Source organism: Phyllostomus hastatus, unplaced genomic scaffold (genome assembly GCF_019186645.2).
Source record: "Phyllostomus hastatus isolate PE091 unplaced genomic scaffold, TTU_PhHast_1.1 phas_scaffold_21, whole genome shotgun sequence".
Classification (NCBI taxonomy): Eukaryota; Metazoa; Chordata; class Mammalia; order Chiroptera; family Phyllostomidae; genus Phyllostomus; species Phyllostomus hastatus.
This window is the reverse complement of record NW_025334017.1, coordinates 6,757,232-6,780,580: the sequence shown is the minus strand read 5'-3', so window position 1 is coordinate 6,780,580 and position 23,349 is coordinate 6,757,232. Positions and strand designations below refer to the sequence as shown.

At 42.4% G+C, this 23,349-nt stretch overlaps 1 pseudogene; it reads right to left on the bottom strand.

The window, feature by feature from the left end:
* Positions 1-225: 225 nt before the first annotated feature.
* LOC123833242 lies at positions 226-2,416 on the bottom strand (annotated as a pseudogene).
* Between the last annotated feature and the right edge of the window lie 20,933 nt (positions 2,417-23,349).

Here is a 23,349-nt window from a genome sequence, read left to right as displayed (position 1 = left end):
AAGATTATTTTACCAGATATAAAATTCCTTTTTTTTTTTTTGCATTTTGAGCTTGTTTCTTATTTTGATTGAAACTGCTAAGAGCCCGCTTTCCCCTACCTACTCTGGTTCTGTTTCACTTTTCTGTTAAAATGTTTTCAAAAGTGTTAACCCAGATAAAGAGGATTCCTCCAAGGTGCTTTTCATAATTATTCCTTTTTTGCATATGGAGATAAAGTATTATTCCTAAGAAATGGGAAAATATACCTCTAATTTGTTAGTCCAATTAAAAATGAGGAGTGCTACACCAAAATTTCCACTCCAATTCCAAAGATGAGCAAAACAAAAGCCCCAAACTTCCTCCATGAGTGAAAATCTGCTGCCAAGTTTAAGATAAACAGCCCTGGGAATACAAAAAAATCAACCATGTTGATGTACTGGACCCAGCTGCACCGGACGCATTCCTAATGTCGGGAACATATATTGCGAGTAAAACAATGGTAACATGGAGGGCTAAAGTAATAAAAAACTGGTGAATCTACAAGAATGAAAAATTGGAGAAAAACATCATCGTTAAAGCTTTCCTTTCAGGGAAGTGGATTAGAAGGACTGTCAAAAGTACAGCAAAGAGAGCCCTGGCTGGATAGCTCAGTTGGTGAGAGTATTGTCCCAATATGCTAAGGGTGCAGGTTCAATCGTCAGTCAGGGCACGCACAGTGAAAGTATCAATCAACCAATGAAAGTACAAAGAAATGGGACAAGAAATCTCTCTCTAATCAATTTTTTCCAAATAATATTTAAAAATAAAGAAGCAACAGATGAATGCATAAATAAGTGTAATAACATCAATGTTTCTCTCTCTCTCTCTCTCTCTCTCTCTTCTTTTCTCTAAAATCAATCAATTAAAAAATTAGTCCTGGCTGGTGTGGTTCAGTGGATTGAGGACTGGCCTGCAGACTGAAAGTCTTTAGTTCGATTCCTAGTCACGACACATGCCTGAGTTGTGGGCCAGGTCCCCAGTTGGGAACATGCAAGAGGCAATGGATTGATATTTCTCCTGTACATCAATGTTTCTCACCCTCTTCTTCTCCCTCCTTTCCCTACTCTCTAAAAATAAATAAATAAATAAATAAATGAAATTTAAAAGTACAGCAAACAGTATGCACAAGTTCATAGTCATGACATCATGTCACAAGTATTTACTATAATCATGTACTATATCAGATACCACTTTGTCATAAAAAAATGAGGTGCCCAGAGACTGCTGATATAAAATACATGAGAAAAAGTAAAGCAATTGTTGTGTTGGTTTCACTCCACATTCTTTCCTTTGAAGGGCTTTGAAGTCCACTGTACATGGGCAATATTGATGTATGGCACAGAAATGAAAAGGCCATGGTTGGCATAGCATAAGCACTCTCTCTGGAGAGATGAAAGAGCTTTGGTTTATAATCATCTATAACATTTAAAACCTGGAAGTATTGCTCTATACAATTTAATGTCAGAGGACAAGGGATGGACCATTTTTAAAATTATTATCACAAGAGCAAAGAACACCATAAAAAATGACACAGTACTTGTGTAGCCAAGAAAACCTATTTTAGGAAGAAGTGCAAGAGGGAACACAATGAAAACACAAATGATTATTAGTGTGTTTTTCCCTCAAGATACCAAGATCCACTATAGTCTCCAGATGAAAATTCTGAAATAGCAGTAGGAAGCTCTGTTTTAATAATTAAAAGATAAGATGACATAGCTCTGGTATTCTGAATTATTATGCTGCCTGCCCCCACTACCTTTCCAGATAATCCAAATGCAAACACTCCAAGATCTTCATAAGATGTCATACTGTCTGAATACACATATAAGCAGGTGATAAACTAAGAGAGAAGACAGGAGCCCTGGTTGGGTGGCTCAGTTGGTTGGAGCATCATCCTCTAGACCAGAAAGGTTACAGGTTCAATCCCTGGTCAGGGCACATACCTAGATTGCAGATTTTCATCTTCAGTAGGGGTGCATATTGGGGGCAACCAATCGATGTTTTCCTCTCATATCAATGTTTCTCTCTCTCTCTTCTTCCCCCTCCTTTCTCCCTTCCCGTCTCTCTACTATTAATAAATATACTCATATATCCTTGGGTGATGATTTTTTAAAAAAGAAAGAAAAAAGGAAGGCAGTAGAGCAACTATCAGCAGCAAGAAACAAATCCAAGGATACCAGTATGAGCCATAAAATAAGCTAAGCCAAGGATGTTACTTCCCATGATAGCCTTCATCAAATTAAATACTGAGAAACTAAATGAAACACATGGGGATCCCTGTCTGTGAAGTTCACTGCTTAGCAATAGGCTCAACTCTTCTACCTCCACTTTCTCAGGCTCCTGGGAAGAGACATACAAGCTGGAATTGATATTGGTGATGTCCCAGGGCACTTTCATGGCTACTTGCTGGTGGACTACCAGGTCCACCTGCAAGCTACTAACCCTGCCCTCCCATCCTTAGTTGTGCCAGAGGCAGAGTGGTGGGCCCAGTCCTTCTGGTTACTGTCCCTCACCAGAGCAGGGAAGCAACATAAAATTCTTGTTTGATAGTTGGTTATCTTTTTGCCAGGACTTTATGTCATTCCACTGCCTTCTGGCCTCCATGGTTCCTGAGGAGAAATCCATTGTTAATCTTTCTGAAGATCCCTCAACATGATAAGTCACTTCTCTCTGCTTTCAAAATTCTCTTGTTTGTCTTCCAGTTTCAACAATCTGACTTTTAAGAGTCCTAGGGTCGATCTCTTTGAGTTTATTGTTTATGGGGTTCACTGAGTTTCTTGGACATGTATATCCATCTATTTCTTCATATTTGGGGAGATTTTAGCCATTAATTAATCAATGTTTTTCTTCCCCTCTCTATCACTCTTCTGCTAGGACTCCTGTACTGTGTGCTTTAGTATATTTAATGATACCTCATACATATTTCATGCTCTGTTCATTTTACTTCATTCTCATTTCTTTCTGCTCCTCAGACTGAATAATTTCAGTTGTCTTATCTCAAGTTTGTTGATCCATTTTTTTTGCCTGCTCAAATCTGCTGTTGAAGTGCTCTAGTGAGTTTTTCATTTCAGTTATCATACTTTTCACCTCCCAAGTTTCTCTTTGATTCTTTTATATAATTTCTATCTCTTTGTTGGTATTCTCATTTTGTTCATTCATTGTTTTTATAAAAATATTTATTTATTTTTTTAGAGAGAGGGTAAGGAAGAGAGAAAGGAGAGACCCATCAATGTGACAAATATCCATCAGTTGCCTCTTGTACATGCCCCAACTGGGGACCAAACCCACAACTTAGGCATGTGACCTGACTGGGAATAGAATCAGTGATATTTTGCTTTGTGGGATGACACCCAACCAACGGAGCCATACCAGTCAGAGCCCTACATTGTTTTCTTGATTTCCTTTAGTTTTTTTCTCTATAGCTTCTTTTAGCTCATTGAACATTTTAAGACAACAGATTTAATATCTTTGACTAATAATTCTAATGTCTTGAATTCCTCAGGGATGATTATTATCATTTTTCCCTGTTAATGGGCCATATTTTTCTATTTTTTTTGGTATATTTGTATTTGCTGTTGAAGACTGGATATTTTGAGTATTGTAATGGCAACCCTATAGATCAAAGATTGCTTAGTCTTCCTTGTTGAAAGCTAAATCCAACCATTTTTAATTTTTCCAAACTATTTTTGCAAAGTGTGTATTCCTTGTTTTTTTGTGGTCCCTAATGTGTGCTTCCCAAAAGAGGCGAGGGAGTGCGAAAAACATTGTCTTGTCTTTTTAAATTGGTTCAGAAACTGTTTCGGTCCATCAACAGTCTGACCGTCCTGCTATCTCAGTCATTGTTTTGGTGGGCAGATTTCTGGAGCTTCCTACACCGCCATCTCCCTGTGTCATCACCCAGTGTTGATTGACCTTAATTTAGAAACAAAACAGAGGAAATATTATTAATTCAAAGTTCAAAGTACACGTTTTCCCCAAACATGGAAGAACATTTCATTAATGTGGGCCTTGACTTTCTCATGGTCTCTCATGAGAGATTGAACAACCCAGTAATTTTTTTGTCTGCTGTCAAGTCATATATTCTAAAAATCCCTTTCAGAGTCAAGCAAAGTATAAAACAGGCTGGAAACATTATCTGGAAAACACAGACCTAGAAGAGTCTACCAGGAGGATCAGAAATGAGATGCCAAAGTGATATTGCTAAATGAGATGCATCTTCCAGGGTGTGAAGAGAGAAAACAAGTTCTCAGAGTCAAGGAATGTTTGATCAAAGGAAGCATTGAGTCTGAGGGCAAAGAAACCCATGAGTCTTGTATTTATTACATGCTCTTATCACTTGGCTGCCTGGTGGCTTTTGGTCTCCCCATCTTGTGGTCCTATTTGGTCATTTAACTTGCATATCATTTATCTTTTTCTAGGGCATGTGTTCCTTGTTCTAATATAATTAGATTTCTCTCAAGAGCAAGAATAATTTCTTAAACTGAAATTAAGCTGAAACAGCAGGAATAAGAAGGAAAAAGAGAGTGCCATCAGCAGGGCAATGCTCCCTCCAAAAGCTCTGAATCCATTCTTGCCTCTTCTGGCTTCTGTTGGCTCCAGGCATCTCTTGTCTTGGTAGCATAAGACTTGTCTGTGCCTCTGTCTTCACATGGCCTTCTTCCCTATGTGTCCATGTGTCATGTCTTCATTCCAGTCTCTTATAAAGATTCCAGTCACTGCACTTAGGGCCTATCCTAAATCCATAATAATCTTATCTCAAGATCTTAAACCTAATTACATCTGCAAAACCCAATTTCCAAATGAAGTCACATTCACAGATACCAAGGTGTGGTATGATACAAAAATACATTTGGTTCTTACCCACAATTCCTGGTACAGTTTCTAAAACCCTTAGGTTTTCCTGAGTGATAAGACTATCTTTTATAATTCATAATGAGTCCTTTTCATTCACACTGGAGTTTATGCTAATGGCAGGGCCTCTTGATAGGGCTGGTTACCAGGAAGACCTAGTAATTAAAGTGTTAGAACTTTCAGCCCACTCCACAACCTCTGATAAGAGGAAGAAATAAGAGCTGGAGATTGGTCTTTATAAAAACTCTGAAACAACGAAATTCAGAGAGCTTCTGGGCCAGGGGACACATCAGGTGCTGGGAAAGTGGCACTGGCAGGGGGCATGAGAGCTCTGCGTTGCTGCCTCATCTCTTGCCCTGTGCATCTCTTCCATCTGGCTATTTCAGAATTGTATTCTTTACAATAAACCAGTAAACACAAGGAAACTGTTTTCCTGAGTTCTGTGAACTGTCCTAGACGATTATCAAACATGAGGAGCAGGTTGGAGAGTCCCTCAACTTATACCTGATCAGTCAGAAGCATGGGTGGCCTGAGTTTTGCAATTGACATCTAAAGTGGGGACAGTTTTGTGGGACTGAGCCCTTAACTTGTGGGGCCTGCACTTACTCTAGGCAGTCAGTGTCAGAAAGGAACCGAACTGGTGGACACCCAGTTTTGGTGTTGAAGAGTTGGGGAATTGGTTAACATCAGAGAAAACACCCCACAAAGGTTAGGGTTTAAACATATATTTGGGGGAGTATATAATTTAACTCACTACAGAGGGGAGGGAAAAAAGAAGGATTTGTATTCTTTCTTCACAAAATCTAATAGTACTAAGCATGTATTAATTAAATCTATGAATATTATTTATGGCATCAACCTAAGAAGGCAAAGTAGAGAGGTTAATGGGTATATCATGAGGCCAACTCCTTTGCCTCTGGTTAGACATGGGCTCTTTGCACAAACTTTATTAAAAATATTTTAAGACTTCTTCAGGGCTTTTCCATCTGCCCATCAATCCTGAGTTTACATGGCAGGTGGTCTTTTAGGAAGAGGAGCAGGAAACATGGACAACAATTTAATGAGGGTAAAATCTGTGAGCTCATCACTGGAATAGTGAGCACTGCCAAAGAAAGCTAAAGAAGCCTCCAAAGATCTGGGACCCAAATTTTGGCCCCTTTAGACATCCTTCCTGGAATGTCCCCTGCAGTTTCTCACCACTAAAAAATAAATGAATGAGACCCATGCCAAGGTCAGACAGCCAATGAAAGGGATACCATTGTTCTCAGTCTTATGAATTTTTATTCTATTTTATGTTCTTTCCTTCCCTTTTATAACTGTACATTTTCTCTCTTTTCTTTTTTATTTTTTAATGAAAAATAATAACAAGTATTTGCTTTCACAGACATGCAATTTTTGTCTTGCATCAATGCTATGAGGTAGGTATCATTATTGCTGTTTTAGAGAGAGTGAAATGGGGCCCCAAAGAGGTAATACAAGGTTGTACAGACATCAGCTGTGAAGCTGAGAATCAGACACAGGCACTAGATCTCACGCTTTTTCCCACACCTTATGGAGTCTTCATTTCTATTCCTGCTGTTTCGTTTTCTTCCTTTTTTATGCATTTCAAAGGCATCCATAGGTGCCCGTTACTCTAAGATCCATGGTTCTCAGCACTCTGAGCACCAAAACTGCACAGGGAGCTTTTATGAAAGCTGATGGCTGCCCCCGCTGCCCCCTGCAGCGGGGATCCTAATGTGCAGCCCAGATTGAGAATGAATAGATTATGTTTGAACTTTTATTAACTATAGAAAATAAAATATTAACTCACGTTTAATCTAATCTTTGGAGCACATCTTATTAAACCTGCTTTATGAAAACCAAGGACAAAGTAACCACTGAGACTCGCACATGGTAAGTTGAGCAGACATCTCAATGCCCCTTCTTTTCCAAATCCCACTGAAAGGACCACAGAATTATATTCAGCAGGAAGAAAAGTCTGTAACATTGATGTAAACTACGGAAGAATAATATCAGTGAGGTAGAAACTTTGAGGAAGTAGGCACAATTTGGGGCAGGTGAAAACAGATGGGTCAAAGTACTAACAAGCACTGTTCGGCACTTACAAGGAAACGCCGTGTGGAAAGTGCATGGGTGAAATTCCCCCGAAGACCTGGGAAATTCTCAAACTTGCACTGGAAGAAAATGGGCCTGTGGGAGAGGAGGTGGGGGACAAAGGAGAGCAGTCTGGCCATGACACCAGTGCCTCACAGAGAGGCTGGCCACCCTGGAGAGATTTGGGGAAGCCCCCATCAGCACCTCCACCACAAGAGACCGCAAAGGAACTGTTTGAACAAGCAGTGAATCCCTAAGACAAAAATGCCTTCCCAGTAATTTGCTACCAGCATTCCCCTGGCAGACTAGATCCCTAAGCAAGAAAAATAAAACTATCAAATAAATAAAAACTTAAAATTTCCCCTTTGAGACTAAAACAACAGGAACTAACACACTGAAGTTTCCAAGCTGGCCAAATATAGGTCTCTTCTGAAGGAAAGAGCAAATGGAAACAATGTTAAAATCACAGAACATATGCAAAGTCTTGGTACCTATTTGAATACTCAGAACAAATGTTTATCTGTTAAATAAACTTATCCCAAAAAATAGAGAATACATTTAAGACAAGCTTAGTTTGGATTTTAACCAATGTTGCAAGGCCATTTTGGAGAATAGCTATCAAGAGCAAACAATTGATAAATATTGCTATGGATGAAAAGCATGCTCACTAGAATTTTTTTAAAAATCATTTTTAATGTGAGCAGTGTGGCAGACTTAAATGTCCAAGGAAGGCAAGTCCCCCAAGCCACACATTCATATGCAATATGACTTCCCTCTTCCGTCCAGAAGGTGAGTCTATTTCCTCCCATCCTTCAGTCTGGGAAGGGGCTGGGGAAAGTTTGTGACTTCTGTGACCAACAGAATATGCTGGAAGTGACACTGTGCCAGCTCTGGTCACAGCCCGTCTGACAGCTTTTGCTTCCCACCCGTTGGATGTCAGCAACCATGTAAAAGATGCGAAAACCCTAAGACACTACCAAGGAGAGAGAGAGAGAGAGAGAGAGAGAGAGATGGGTGGGGGAGAGGGGAAACAGACAGACAGATGGACAGAGGCCATGACTTGGAAGAGAGAAGGCAGCAAAGAAGTGAAACCTCTATCCTAGCTATACCTTCTTAGGTCATGTAATCAGAGATATACCACCCAGCCAAGCCAGCAAATTCCTGACCCTAAATATCATGAGCAAAATAAAATGATTATTCCAAGGCACAAAGTTCTGGGGTAGTTTGTTAAACAGAAATAGATAGTAGGCAGAAACAGCCAACAGCAGCCTGGGGAGCCTCACAGAAAGGGTGGGTTTGGTGAATGTATACTTGTTGTCAGTTAAGGTCCCAAGCCCCCTTCCCCAGCTTGGCTCCCAGAACGCTTGGCAGCTAGGATGTTACCCTACAGGCAAGAGACGTAGAGATTCTCCTCTGGGAATTATGACCAGCTCTAGGGGAAAGGCCTAAAGCAACTCACTTGGGAGCTCCTTACAGCCACAGTACAGAGAGGGAAAATAAAGTGAAAGGGAATCCACGTGGTGGTGGGCCCTGAGCAGGCGCAGGACGGGGTGTGCAGAGGTTGTACAAGATGGCTTCCTGAGGATGCCAAGGGGACAGCGGAGCTAAGCGAGGGGAAGCACAGTTCTCAGGAAATGAATGCCACACAGGTGACTGGGTGAGTGTGCCCTGCATTTCACTTTTTCCACACCTCACAGCAGCCCCCCTCTCTGGGGTCTGGCTACTCCATTTGTGGTCCGATCCTTCACAGCCCAGGGCAGAGCTTCTTCCTCCATTCAATTTTTCCTGATTACTCCTGTCCTCACCAAGTATCTTTTTTTAAAATCTCATTCAATTCATGCAGTATGTCTCACACAGTCTGGGACTTAACTATAAAGTTTTTGAACTGCATATTATTTCACATGTAATTCCCAAGCTGCGTGATAACAGCAAGGACAATACCGCGTGCTTCTCTGTGGCCCCACCATACCTAGCCCAGGACTAAACCCGAAGAGTAGGCTTAAAAAGAGTATTTGACGGTGAGTGTCGATGGTTAAATCACAGATTCATTTATGCATCTCTATAGTTCCTCTTATCACAGACACAATGGTATTTCATAGGTAGGTAGATCAAGGAGAGAGGATTTTCATACATAGGAATTCAGATACAGAGCTGAGTTCCTTCAATTCATGGCATGCTGTTGTAATTGGCCAGTACAAAACCTCCCTCTTCTTTAATTTTATTTGACTTCTTTCCCCTTTATTTTTGATCCCTATGACCTGTCTCCTTCCCCCGCCCCAACTGATGCCCATCTAATGTATTAAGAATTTGCCCTAGGAAATATACATATTTGAAGAAGGAAGTGTTTTTTGCATGTGTGTGCTTTTCTTAATTTTAAATGGTATTATGCTATAGCCTTTGATCTATTTCTTGCTTTTTCAGTTAACATTCTTTCTAAAGAACTGTGTTTGTGCCTTGTTTCACTTGCTGCATGGTAGGCCACCGTAAGCTCCCATCACAGTCTTCTATCCGTTCCCCACACAACAGACAATGATGTTGCCTCTGGCTCCCTGGGACCCAAAGCAATGCTGTGAAGGACATCCTTACATGTTTGTCTCTGTATGGACGTATGCAAGAGTTTCTCTGACATATATTGGGACTGCCATGTCTTGGAATACAAAAATACAGAATTTGGCTATGTATTATTGAATTGCTCTCCAGAATGTCTATGTTCATCTCCCTTCTACCAGCTGTAGATGAGAATTCTCTACTGTGTAACTCAGAAATACCTGTCAAACACAATGACAGAAATAGCTTTGGGAGCAAAGTTGAAACCCTCAGAAGGAAAGCCTTACTGTGATTTTCATCAGCTCCATGAACAGAAGGGAACAGGAAGACAGAGGCTGGTGCTTTCAGGTTCATTTACCTACGCCACATCCATTGGCTGTAAGGGCAAGGATAAGCTGTTTGTTCTTGCTTTTCCCATCTTTCCATTCTTTGCTCTGACTCTTGGTTACACTGGTTAGGGTATGACTTATTTCAGACAGCTCTTTCAATTCATATCTCAAAAGGTTTTCTAACTTAGGGAGAAAAGAAAGAGGGAAAGAGAATGAGAAAGCACTGATTAAGAACACTTGAACCCACAGTTTCTTAAATGGCACATACACAGAGTTAACTAGAAGTAATATGACTCTGAGGTTGATGTCTGTTTTCCACCAACTGGGGAATTGATGAAGCCCTTCACCAGGTGCAGCCAAGTGAAATGTCTCTGCCTTTTCCTGCCTGCGCCCTCGTGTTTCATCACCCAGGGTCTGCATGGTCCCAGTGGCATGGAGTCCTTTTGTTTACTCTCTTCCCATCCTCCACCTGGGGGCTCCCTAACTGTGGCTCCCCTGAGCACTCCTGTGCCGTCATCTGTCCTCCTCAGGTGTGTCCTGTGCCTTCCACATGCCCACGTTTGAGCTTGAAGAGGAGACATGTCAAGCACCTTTTCCCCACTTTGCCTCAGCTGCTGAATCTCAAGATCTAGGTGGTGGGACAGCAGATCAGACGTGGGGATGGAGGAAGACCCAGAACCCAAGAAAGGGCAGAGAGCCTTGCCTGCCTGGGCCCCTCAGCATCCCCCCCCCACATGCCCTCAGCTTCTTTTCCCTCATTCCCACCATCTGGGGTCCACCTAGGAATTGATGAACTCCTGTTGGTCACATCTGGTTTAAGAGAAAGAAACAAGGAGTTGGGAGACCTAACTAACAGGCAGCACTTGGCACACACAATAGAAGCAGCTGCTGTTTATAGCCCTTTTTAGGGTGGCCTCAAGCTGGACCTCACACTTCCCTCCCTGACTTTCCCCTGTGGGGCATTGTTTTACACAGAGCATCTGGAACCTCACAATCTTACAGCTAAAAGAAAAAACTCCATGAGTCCCATGCATCTATGAAACTCAAATGAACTTTCTTCCTGGGAAAACTTCCCAGCCCCACTCCTGGTTTCCCCTTCACTGTGAGGCAGGTCCATGCGGTGCTTAACTTCTCACTTTCCCTATCCATTAAATGGGAATATAAAGATCAGCCAGTCAGCTTATCCAGTCAAAATTCTACCCCATGAAGCCTTTTTTTAAATAACAACCTGCGAGGTTTGAAACACTTTCAATGTCTCAACCAGGAAAAAAACAGCATGAATCCAGGTTGTCATCTCAAAACCAATATCACACTACATAGGAGGTGAGTGGCAAGGAACTTCCCAGGCCCACCCTGCCAGGGGTTGTTATTTGTGTCTCTTCTGACCTCTTCCCTGGTCTTGTCCCCATAGAAACAAGCCTGGATCTGGCAGGCACCTCTGCGCACACCATGTGACTCCACCAGAGCCCATCCAATACCCACTTCTGATTTCAGATGCCTGAGCTGGCTCCGCTGGGCAAGGAGGTGCCTAATTACCTCCCTTCTGTTTTTTCCTCTTCTCTTCTCCCTTGCCCGCTCCCCTCCCCACCCCCTCAGAGGACAGCCTTCCAAGAAACAACACACGCGCACACCTGGCGCAGTGCGATAGGGAAGCTCACCATGGATACCGGGCTACCATTCCCACCCTGGCGGCAGCTCCTGGGAATAAGTAACTATCTCCAGAATGCTACAGACTCCAGATGTGCACCGACTACTGCCTTGAGACCAGCTTCCTTGTCTCATTATGCCTATTTCTTTTTCACAAGTTTCATATATGCATATCAAGCCTTCAGAAGGGGGAAAAATGGGAAATGGTAATCTTCCTTTTAATATGCTACCGCATGCCAGTCCCGAACAGCTGTACACACACAGCACGTTGGACTGGACATGAAATATAGCCCAGGTCCATTTTTTAAGCATTCATTCCCAGGGCTTACAAAACACATTTACTTGGAAGGAGGTCACACAGTCTTCCTTCTGCATAAAAAGGTGGCTTTGAAATAGGTACAGCCATCTGGAAGCAGCCTCCTCTGCCATTGATATGTAAAATGCACATATTCCACCATCCTGCTCCGGACTGTGCAGCAGGAGGCAGGGACACACACAGGCCCGGAACTGTTTAAATATACAGCCTCTGGTTCTCCAGAGTGCTTGCCGTGCTTGCTCTGGAAAACCACTTGCCAGCAGCCTTGGTGAGTCTGGACAGGCTGGGGAGGCAATTTGCCCATGGGGGCATTCATCTGTGAGCAGGAGTGTCCTGGGGTCCAGGTTTGGGGGGCAATGATTTGAACACTCCCCAGTGCTGCTCCAAGCTTGCTAATAAGAAAGAATCTGTCAAGTGCGTGACTGGGAGTAAATAGCAAACATCCCATCGAAATAATGACCTTTGCTGTTCGGCTCATTACAGCCGAGAAGTTGCTTCCCTCCCTGGAAGACTTAGATCCCACCTCCAATGACTAGCTTTGTCAGGCATTTAAAGGAGAAGAGCAATGGATCCTCTGTTGCTAATTGATCTCCACATACCCATGTAGTTGGGGAACGACTTTATGTTTCTTAACATTTGATCCTTAAAGTGAGTGACCCCCCACCCCTCAACACACCCTTACACAAGATCTTCACTGTGCAGACCTTATCCAAATAAAACCTTGACCTCTGCAGCCAGTTAACTTTCGTGTTGTTTCACCCATTTTTATTTTCTAGGCTTGTCCTTTTGTCTGTTTTATTTTTTTAATATTCCCGTGATACAGATAACATAAATCAGTTGCCTTGAAATTTAAAGAGTCATCCCAAAGCCAGACACCCTCCCCAAAGAGGAAGAATACAGAGCCCTGGAGTAACAAAGGGTTAAGCCATTCAACACACAAATAGCTGAGCTCCTGTTACCAAGAAAGAGAGGCGAGAAGATTACTCTAGGTCAGTCTGTCCTTTACATTGTGAAGAGCTTGAAAGGGGCTAATAAACCCAGCAGCCTATGGCAAAGGTAATTTATTTTATATTCCTAGTCATCACATGCAATAATTTTCGGAGGGAGAGAGCAAAAATAATTCAAAGAAAGTGATAAACAATAATTTTAAAAAAACACCATGTCTAGTGATGCTTTCACTCCCCCAGTTAGGAGAACACATGTCTTTCTCCGCTTCCGTGGTGCATTTCTCTTCCTGTTTGTGTGTCCACATCTTCAAAGTGCCGACGTGGTTGGGGGGTGGGCTGGGAGCATAGTGGCTCTGCCTAGACTGGGGTCAGTGGTACTTCTCGGGGTGGGGGACACAGACTCCCTGAGATCGTCAGTAAGTCCCAGGTGTGGGCACTCACGTTTCTGCACAGGCACCTCTCAGCTGCAGCCCCTGGAAGACACATCCACTTGACTTATGAATTGGCTCCTGGCTGGGAGCAATTACTAAGTGGACAGCTCTCTGGCTGATTCCCTGAGCCCACGTGGAGGGCAGCTTCTCTGGGCCCTGAGTGAGAGGCTGGGCCGGTTCAGCTCCTGTCTCACACTTGCCACATTTTACATGGATGAGGTCATTGGACTGCAGATGAGGTAGCTGCCGCCCGCCCATGAGCTGGGAGAGGTTACCATATGACTGACCGTTCGTGTAAACACAGTGAGATCCCGTGGGGCCTGCTGACAGCTGGGCTCTGCTGCGGGCTGTAGAGGGGTGGGAGCCCCAGCACTCCTGGAGCTTGTCCGTGCTCTTAACTGAGCCAAATCACTGCCTGAGCTCATGCCATACCCTCCTCAAACACTGGTCCGCTAGCCTCAGGTCAGGTCAGAAAATCCTTGAAGGAGGAGCACTGGCTGGTCCTCTAACAAGTCTGCACAGAGGCACAGACGAATAAATAATACCGCCCCTTAAAAGGGGCCTTCCCAAGGTGATGCCACTGCGGACCGAGAGGTGTGCAGGGCTCTGCAGGCTCACCTCCAAATCTCTCTGCCCTCAGCTGGCAGGGCTGGTTCCACCATTTGGACGCTTAGACACGTCTCCTACTAGTCTCTCAAGTTAGAAACATGGCCAAAAAACAATCATTTTCAATTACCAATAAAGAAATACATGTTTAAAATTCTTCCAAACTATACAATAACAGAATGCATTTCCAGATGGTGAGCTGTCCTGCTCAGCTGTGCCAGGGTCCCATGCTTCTCCAGGTCAGGAAGTTCTCTCCGGGGTCTTGTCAGATTAACTAAGTTCTGCATCCATCCCAAACATTCCACATTTGTTCCTGTATTACTGAACCCTACCAGGTACTGAGCACTACAGGGACACTGGGAATGTGGCAGGACATGAAAGGTTGGTCTCCACACCTGCAGGGCTCACCCACCAGCACAGTTACGGCTCCTACACACTAGCGAGCAGTAAGCTACAAAGGATTGCGGTAAAAGGGGGGTACACACACGGAAGGGAAATTCGGGAGCCATGAGGACAGAGGGCACCTCAGTGAAGATCTCCCTGGGAGTCTCATTAAGCTGAGACCAGAAGCGAGACAGTCACACTAAAAGTCACAGCATTAGTGAAGATGCACAGTGGGCATGTCACATGTCTTGTACCACCTGTGAGATCAGTTCCTTGTGGTCCCCATTTTATAGATGCTCGCATAGCTTAAGAGAAGTTAAGGGGTGTACCCAAAGAAGTGAAAGAATCAAGACTTGAACCCAGAGCCTTCTATAATCACTCTTCCCCAGACACAGTCAAAGAGACACTAAAGGAGGCAGAGCCTCATGGCCAGAAGCGGGGCCTGTGCCTTGCCAGCAACACAAGCAGCTGAGCACACAGGAAAGGTGGGAAGACTGTGGTAGAAGAGAGCTACATACATACCAGAGAAAGAGAGAAGGACTTTGCAAGCCATCCTACAGAATTTGAACTTTTTCCTAAGAGCCACAGGACGTCTTTGAAGGACTTTAGGCAGATTAATGAAACGATCAGATTTGTTTGTTTGAAATGTTTCTCTGGCTGCATTGTGGAAAATGGACTAAAGAGCAGAGAAGGGTGTGTTGGAATGATGCAAGTAAGAAATAAGGGCCAGTGGGCACAGAACCAATGGGTTCCACACAGGATACAGCCAAACTTGCTACCTGACTGCAATGGGGTGGTGTGTGGGTGGAAGGGACCCAACAGCAGAAGAAGGAGAAAGATAGTTTCTGACAGAACTGCAGGATGTGGAGATCGGGTTTAGAGATGCTCATTGGACACTTAGACATGCAGACGTCAAGCTATGGAACAAGATCAGGACTGAAGATAGAGATTTAGGACTCATCAACATCTACTTGCACAGCAATTGAACCTTGGGAGTTCCTGGGGGTGACTGACATGTTATTAATACTCCATTTCTTCCACTTAGGTTGTTTTTAAAATATTTTATTTATTATTTTTAGAGAGAGGGGGAGGGAGGGAGAAAGAGAGGCGGGGAGAGAAACATCAATATGAGAGAGAAACATCAATCAGCTGCCTCTCACAAGCACCCCAACCCGGGGACCAAACCTACAGCCCAGACATGTGTCCTGACCTCGAATTGAACCAGCGATTGTTTTACAGGTTGGTGCCCAACCACATGAGCCATGCCAGCCAGAGCTGAATCTAAAATTTTAAACTTCAAAACAACATCTATAACACTACTGTTATTGCATAAGTATCATCCACTGAATAATGTGATTGTCCTCACAGAAGTCCGAGCAGCAATTGGACTACATGCCCCTGAACCTGTACTGCCCAGAGAAGAACCTCCACACATCAAGACCAAATGCGCTCATTTCTTAAATTACATCACTTGCTCTAAATCATACCACACCGCAGCTTACTTCATATTTGAAATGTACATTTCTTATAAAACTTTTATTTTTCTCACAATTTCTGTGGTCTTTCTTTTTTTCTGATTAACGGAAGACAGATGCACTCTGATTAACAGAAGACATGAAAATCTTGCAGGTTCTTAATCATATAACGTATGTAACAGAACTCTCTTTCTTACTGAAGATGTGCTTCGTGGGGTCCTCTGCTTTCCTGGATGGATCCGGACCGACCGCTTTCCGAGGCCGCCGCACAGCTGTCTTCCCAGCACTCCTTTTCATCATACTCCTGGGCCAGTTCTCCTGTTCCTCAGATTCCCAGTTTTTCTTTCTCTTTGAGACCTTTTTGTTTCAATTTTGCTATTACTATGTCTCAGCCACACTAGCATTCTCTCTGACCCCAGAAAATGTAAAAACCACACCTAGTTTGCAGCCTAGGCACTGATCTTGATCTTTGTTGAACACTTCCCTCCTCTCCCGCCTCAGGTGGTGAGGGAGCTGGTTCCTTTGTATCGTTCAAGTCAGGGTTAAATGGTTCTTCCTCACTGAGCTCCTCTCCTACCCTCCAGTCAGAAAACAAACAAAAACCACCTCCCAGTCATTCTGTATTAAAACAGTTCCTTTTAACCCTGGCCAGTGTGCTCAGTTGGTATATCGTCCAGTAAGCTGGAAGGCTGTGGGTTCGATTTCTGGTCAGGGCACATGCCTGGGTTGCAGGTTCAGTTCCGGCTAGGGCTGGTATGGGAATCAACTGATCAGTGTTTCTATCTCACACTGATGTTTCTCTCCCTCTCTCCCCCTTCCTTCCCCTCTCTCTAAAATCAATGAGCCTGTTCTCACGTGAGGATAAAAAAATACAAATAAAAAATAAAACAGCTTTTATCTTTAACATAGCACTCTCATTTCCTGATATTTGCTGGTTTTAGTCACTTATTTATTTTCTGTTCCTCCCAGTTAAAATGCCAGGTCTAAAAGAGTAGGGTTTTTTTCTGCCTCTCCCCCCTGTAAAGCTCAGCCCCTAGAGCGGTGAGCAGCGTGCAGCAGAGGCTCACTAAACAGCGCTGAACGGGCTTTCAGAAGGCCGCATTCATACAGAACACCCAAATTCCTTCTGCTCCACACTCTGACACCACAGAAGAGAGGTCAGAATGTTCATACACCTCTTCTGAAACCTTGCTAACCCAAGACTAAGTTCTCAGGTGGAAGAGGAACAATGAATTGGTATGATGAGATGCTAAAGGACTAGGGAAGACGCTTAGGGAAAAACAGACGGTTGCCATTTGACTAATGTACCAAGTTTTGTTTACCTGAGAGGGTGTGTAAGCTAAAGGGAAGAGAGAAACTGTTGGGGTGTTACTTTTAGAAATACAGATGACTAAATATTTTGAAAAAATTCTTCCACCATAAAACACTGAGATGCTGGATACATGGCAATATTAAACAAATTGATTAACTCTCAAAATAATATGGGAAATTCCCAGAAACATAAAGTAAAATAATGCAAAACAAAATATACCATGAGGAAGAAATATAAGAAAATTCAGAAGCTGGGCTGCTCAGGTAAAAGTGCCAAAAGGGCAGAGATAGCAAACAACAGCATGCAGGCCAACCACCTGTTTGGTAAATAAAGTTTTATTGGCACAGGGCCACACCCACTCATGTATAGTCTATGGCTGCCTTTGTGCTACAACAGCAGAGTTACGTAGTTGCAACAGAGAACATATGGCCAGCAAGCCTAAAATATTTATGCTGATCCTTTAAGAAACCCCTTAATGGTTGTGCAGGTAAGTGGGGTCTGAGACTCACATGAGCTTGAATCTTCAAAGAGGTTCACTCTTGCCCTGGCAGGCATGGCTTAGTTGGTTGAAGAGTTGTTCATAACTGAGACTGCTGGTTCGATTCCCAGTCAGGGCACAAGCCCAGACTGTGGACTCTATCTCTTGTTGGGGAACATGTGGGAGGCAGCCCATCAGTGTTTCCCTCTCACATCAGTGTTTCTCTCTCTCTCCTTCCCCCTTTCTCTTGAATAAGAATGAAATAAGCTTTTAAAAAAGAGGGGGACTCATTCTCCAGGAACAGGGAAGACTAGGCCAACACATCTGTTGGCAAAACAAGTCAGGAAAAAATATCTGTTTCTGCCTTAGCTTCAGGTGGAAGATATTATTAGTAATAGTAATAATAAGAAGAATGTAAAATAATAATGATAGTCTCTCCTGGGAATTTGTAACTATAGGCCTGATGTTACATGAGTCCCAGGCTCAATTTGCACTATGCATCTAATCTTGAATACCTCAAAGAAAATAAATTGAAATGTTCCAGTTTGATAACACCTGTGTGCCTAGCAGAGGGAAATGCAAATCCTCTCCAAAGCAAAGCCTTCTTAACCCAGTCACATAAGGATTCTGACCATTTAAATTCAATTAAATATAAGTTTTAGAAAAGAAAGAAAATTTACTAAACCATAAGGTGACCAATCACCATTAGTAAAAGTCAGAAGAAACAACAAGCATGATTTAAACCTTCAAGAACTTTAAACAGAGCTATCAAATATATAATGTAAAACAGCTATGTATGAAATGTTGAAAGAGATAAAAGATAGAAAAAGGATTGTCTGGCTAGGTAGCTCTATTAGTTAGAGCATTGTCTCAATATGCCAAGGTTGAAGGCTTGATCTCCAGTCACATAAGGGGCAACCAATGAATGCATCAATAAGTGGAACAACAAACTGATGTTTCTCTCTCTCTCTTTCTAAAGTCAATAAATTTAAAAAATTAAGTAACAAAAAATATAGAAAGGGAAAGGGGACTATCAAAATTAATGAAACAGATTTGACAAAGAACCAAATAAAACTTATAGAAATAAAAATAGAATCATATGTAATTAAAATGTAAATATATATACACACACATTAAACTACAAATAGATAGATATGTGTGTATACTTATAGATAGGTAAAATAGCAAAATAAACATGGATAAAGAGAGGATTAGTGAACTGAAACCAAAGTTTAAGAAAACACTCAGAATGCAGTACAAAAAGATAATAAAATAGAAAAGAGAAAGGAAGAAAAGAATGAGAAGTTCTAACATATATTCAAAGTTGCACAAGAAAGAATAGAAAGAATGAGGGAGAGGCCCCATTGAAGAGATAATAGCTAAGAAAATGCCAGAGCTAATGAAAAACATAAATTTGTAGAATCAACAAGTATAATACATCTCAGTCAGGTTAATTTTTTTAAACAATGACAAACACTAGGCACATCATGTGACACTACAAAACACCAAAGCTAAAGAGAAAATCTTGAAATCAACAAGAAAGAAAAAAATGTATCACCTACCACAGGTTGACTAACGTCTGACGGCAGACTTCCAAGAGAAGCAATGAAGCCAAATACTATGGAAGCATCTCTTCACCAGCTGGAAGAAAATAACTGTCCACCTAGAACTGTGTTCTCAGACATATTATCTTTCAAGAATAATAAGAAATTTTTTTTTAAATTGCCAAACAAAAACTGAGACAGTTGGCCACCAATGGATCCTTAGCAAAGGAACTTCTACAGGATGAACAACTAGAAGAAGAAAATTATCCTAAAGAGATGCTCTGGAATAGAAGAAGAAAAATGAGCTGAGTTGCTCAGGAAAATAGAGGATTCTAAAGCAGAAGAAAAAAGGGAGACAAGAAAGCTGGCAAAAGTTAGACACTTTGTGGGAGTCATAAGAAATGTCTAATAGGATGTTTTATTATGTTTTTGCAATGTGGGATATATTCTGCATTCTTCCTCCTGAACTCCCACATCTTCAGTAAAATGTACATTTCTCTTAAGTATTTCATAGAGCTAAATCTGTTTCTCAACATGGAATTAAGAACCAGATACGTGCTCAATATGTATGCAAAGCAAGAACAGGGTTACACAAGTCCTATATTAAGTGTGTTAATAGGTGAGAGGGCACACTCTAGATGTGATCCCTAGCTCTAGTGGGAAGACTCTAAGTATTTTCTGGGGGACTCTGCCAGTATTACTTCTATAGTGCAATATCACTGCTTTTCTCTCCACACTGCTCATGATCAGCACAAGGGTTTACTCACCAGGTTGGATTATGGACTAAAGGAGATCTTATCTCAAATGAAAAGTTATAGCAGCACCCCCATTTCCTCTAAGGTCAGGCCTCAGTGTCATTGATGGACATTTCCAAGCATAATCTCAGGGGAAAACGGAAATGAGGAAAGGAACATTTACTGAGTATTCACGTGACCAGGCGCTTTGCATGGCTCTTTTCCCTTAGTATGTCATTTTATCCTCACATGCAGTCTACCAGACATGTGTGGCCATTACATGGCATGCAGGAGACATGAAGAAGGGAGCAGCCACAGTGAGACAGGCCCTACAATTTGGAAATAAATGTATAACTAATAACTACTTTGTAAAATCAACACACAATGGTTGAAACCAATGATCTAAGAAGTTTTCTAATTAGAGGCAATCTGACTATTACATAAACCAGGGATCAGCAAACTACAGTCTGAAGGACAAATCTAGCCTGCTATCTAATTTATTTTTACATTTTCATGGTGGAATGGTTAAAAGAAAGAAAAAAAATATTTTGGGGTGTGGTGGTGAACACATAATATAGTGTACAGATGATGTATTGTAGAACCATACACCTGAAACCTCTACAATTTTGTTAACCACTGTCACCCTAATAAATTCAGTTAAAAAAAGAAAAGAAAAATATTCTTTGACAAGTGAAAATTATAGGAAACTCAAATTTCAGGTACCATAAAACTTTATTGGGAAACAGTCATGCCCGTCTATTTACATATAGTCTGTGACTGCTTTTGTCCCATAAGTGACAGAGTTGAGTAGTTGCAACAGAGCTAACAGGGCAGAGGATGCATAAGGGGCAGGTAAAGAGACTGCAACTGTTATTTCAGAGGAAACAGTGCCCAATAATGACAAGGGCCCCCCAACACCTGCTTTTGATCCATTTGCCCAATGCTGCACATTCTCCTGCTGCTTCTGCTCCTTTTTCTTCCTGCCCAAGATACTTGCTATCAGATTCTTTGAAGAAAGTGTGTGCCAACCCTTGGCCCAAATGATGGTATTAATGAATTTAAAGGCAAAAATGTAACAGTCAGAAAGGTTAGTGGATATTTAAGGTGGGGGGAAAGTCAAGAAAATGAAAGCCAGGTGAAAGCCACCTGAGCATTAACATAGGAGGTTAGCTCGATGAAGGCCCGGGGTTAGCAAATCCTTGCAGGGCCTATTGCGAAAATGGAGGCACTGAACTAAAATAGTGTATCAGCAGTTGTTATAGCACCATTTACTGAGCCCATCTGTGTGCCAGCCATTATACTTAGCGCTCTATATACATTATTTAAGTTTATACTTGAAACAAGACTGTGAGTGAGGTGGGTGCTATTTTTATTTTAGAGGTAAGAAATATATGAGGTTCAGAGAGGCTATGTGACTTATCCAAGGGCCTACAATGTGTATGTGGAAAAGCTTGAGTCTTGGACTATGTGATTCTAAAGCTCCTAGCCCTAACTTACACAGTCATTTATATTCTAATGTTCTGCCCACTAATGAAATGTCGGTGTGGTCACCACTACATCTGCAGCACCTCGCCCAAAGCCCAGCACATCTTAAGTGATCAGCAATTGTATGTTGAAAATGTGAAACGCCCTCTGCTCACTCAGCAAGGTTTTTATTACAGTTTGGCTTCTCATGACATCATGGAAAAATGCATTACAATGAAGAACTCGAGACTCCTCCCTCTTGCCAGCTCATTCTAGCTCATTATCGAGTAAAATAAAAATGGAGTTTAATTTACACATGAGTCATTTATCAAGCTGGTTAGTGTAAGCCCATCCCTGATCCACTCTTGGGGGATAACAAAATCAAGTCTTTCTCTTGCAAAGCTGTGGGGATGAAGCACTGTTCGCACATCAGAACCTGGGGACCTGTAGGGACCTGCAGGGACCCACCGGAGGACAGCGCTGTGCCTTGTTGTGAGCCCTCACTGGTGGGAATAAGAAACAAGAGACCAAGTGCCAAGGCCACCTCGCTGGTAAAGCGCAGCTGGGATTCACGCTAGATTCCACGCTGGGTCCTTTCACCATACCTTGCCTTTTCTTATGACAAGAGATGTCCACCATCTTCCATTTTCTTTAATTATTCAAGAGATCCATATTGATTTTAGGAAAAATTAACATAATAAATTAGAAAGGAAAAAATATTACACACAATGTCTTTTCCAGAGATGATCTATTAATATTCTAGTTTATAATTTTCCAGATTTTTTCTTTTACATATTTTAACCAAATGTGAAATTATAATGTCTTAACACTTGCATTGACCTCTAATAAAATGTGAATATTATGACAATCTAGATACATACAATCACTTTTAATCTTACTGTGTTTTATTGTACTGATATGCCATAATTTATTTAACCAAAATCATACTGTTAGATACTGAACTTGTCCTGGTTTTTAGCTTATAATCCAATGTTCGAGTCTGTCTACCTTATTCTCAGTAAGCAATTTCCCCCAACTCCAACCTAATCCTCACTTGATCTCTGTCTCCAATGCTAGTATTAAATCCTGCAGTGTTTGCATTTTAGCAATGATAATCACAACTCTTTTTCATTGCTGAGTCCACAATCAATTGAAAGTAGACACAGTAGTTCAAAATAACAATTTTATTACTAGTGAGTCCAAATCCTATACCACAGTTTAGATCTGACCTCAACTGGGTCTTCCTAATGGGAGACCAAGTCCAGACCTGAAGACAATCCGAACTGCTGCCCGGGACCCTCCTCAAGACTACCAGCTTTCAGCAAGCAACAGGCCCAGCCTCTCAGCACCTGGAGCAGGGAGCGGGTGGAAGCCAGGATATTTGCTGGCCAGCAAAACTTTCGAAGAAGAGAAGGGCTAAGAGGCCACACTGGCTTCTCACAGCCTTACCAATCAGAAAAAACACCCCCACGGCTGGGCTGGGGGATGAATGAGGAAGGTGTGAGCAAACAGGCTGGGCAAGTCATTCCTGAGGAAGTGGCACACGTACTTAATGACACACACAAGCCAATACCTCCCCCCAGTTCTGAAGTAGGATAGCTCCCCGTGGCTTCCCCATATATCATAAGCCTGTTAGAAGGTCACAACCACAAAGCTACTCATTTGCTCTGGCCACAGCCTCAGTCTCCATGTGGCTGCCACCAGCCCAACTGACTCAGCCCTAGTCAAGATGGTCAGTCTACAAAAGGCACTTGGTTTTACCTTGCAATGAGTCATTCTGAGTAAATATAAGAGCTGATGAACTCTGAGGGAACCTCAGTTCTGTTCTTCCATGAACCAGGGCACAGAAGCCCCTGCCTCTGTCCTTTTAAGGGGAATACCAAAATGTCCTGGCAACCTGTGGAGCCCCCCAAAGCTCTACAGCTCCCATGGACACCTGCCTCCTTCAGGAGGCCACAAATATGCCCACCTTGACTTTGTGCTCCAGCTGCCTTGTCTTTCTGACAAGCAAGGTCAGCAGATTAGAATTCTAGCTTTGCTTCTGGGCTGTGTGACTTTGGACAAGGAACCTGACTTTTTTGAACCATGGTGTCCTCATCTGCAAAATGAGGACAGCAAGCCCCTTTCAGAGACTGTTGGTGTGGCAGGCAGGGCCCCCCTGCAGCCTCCCC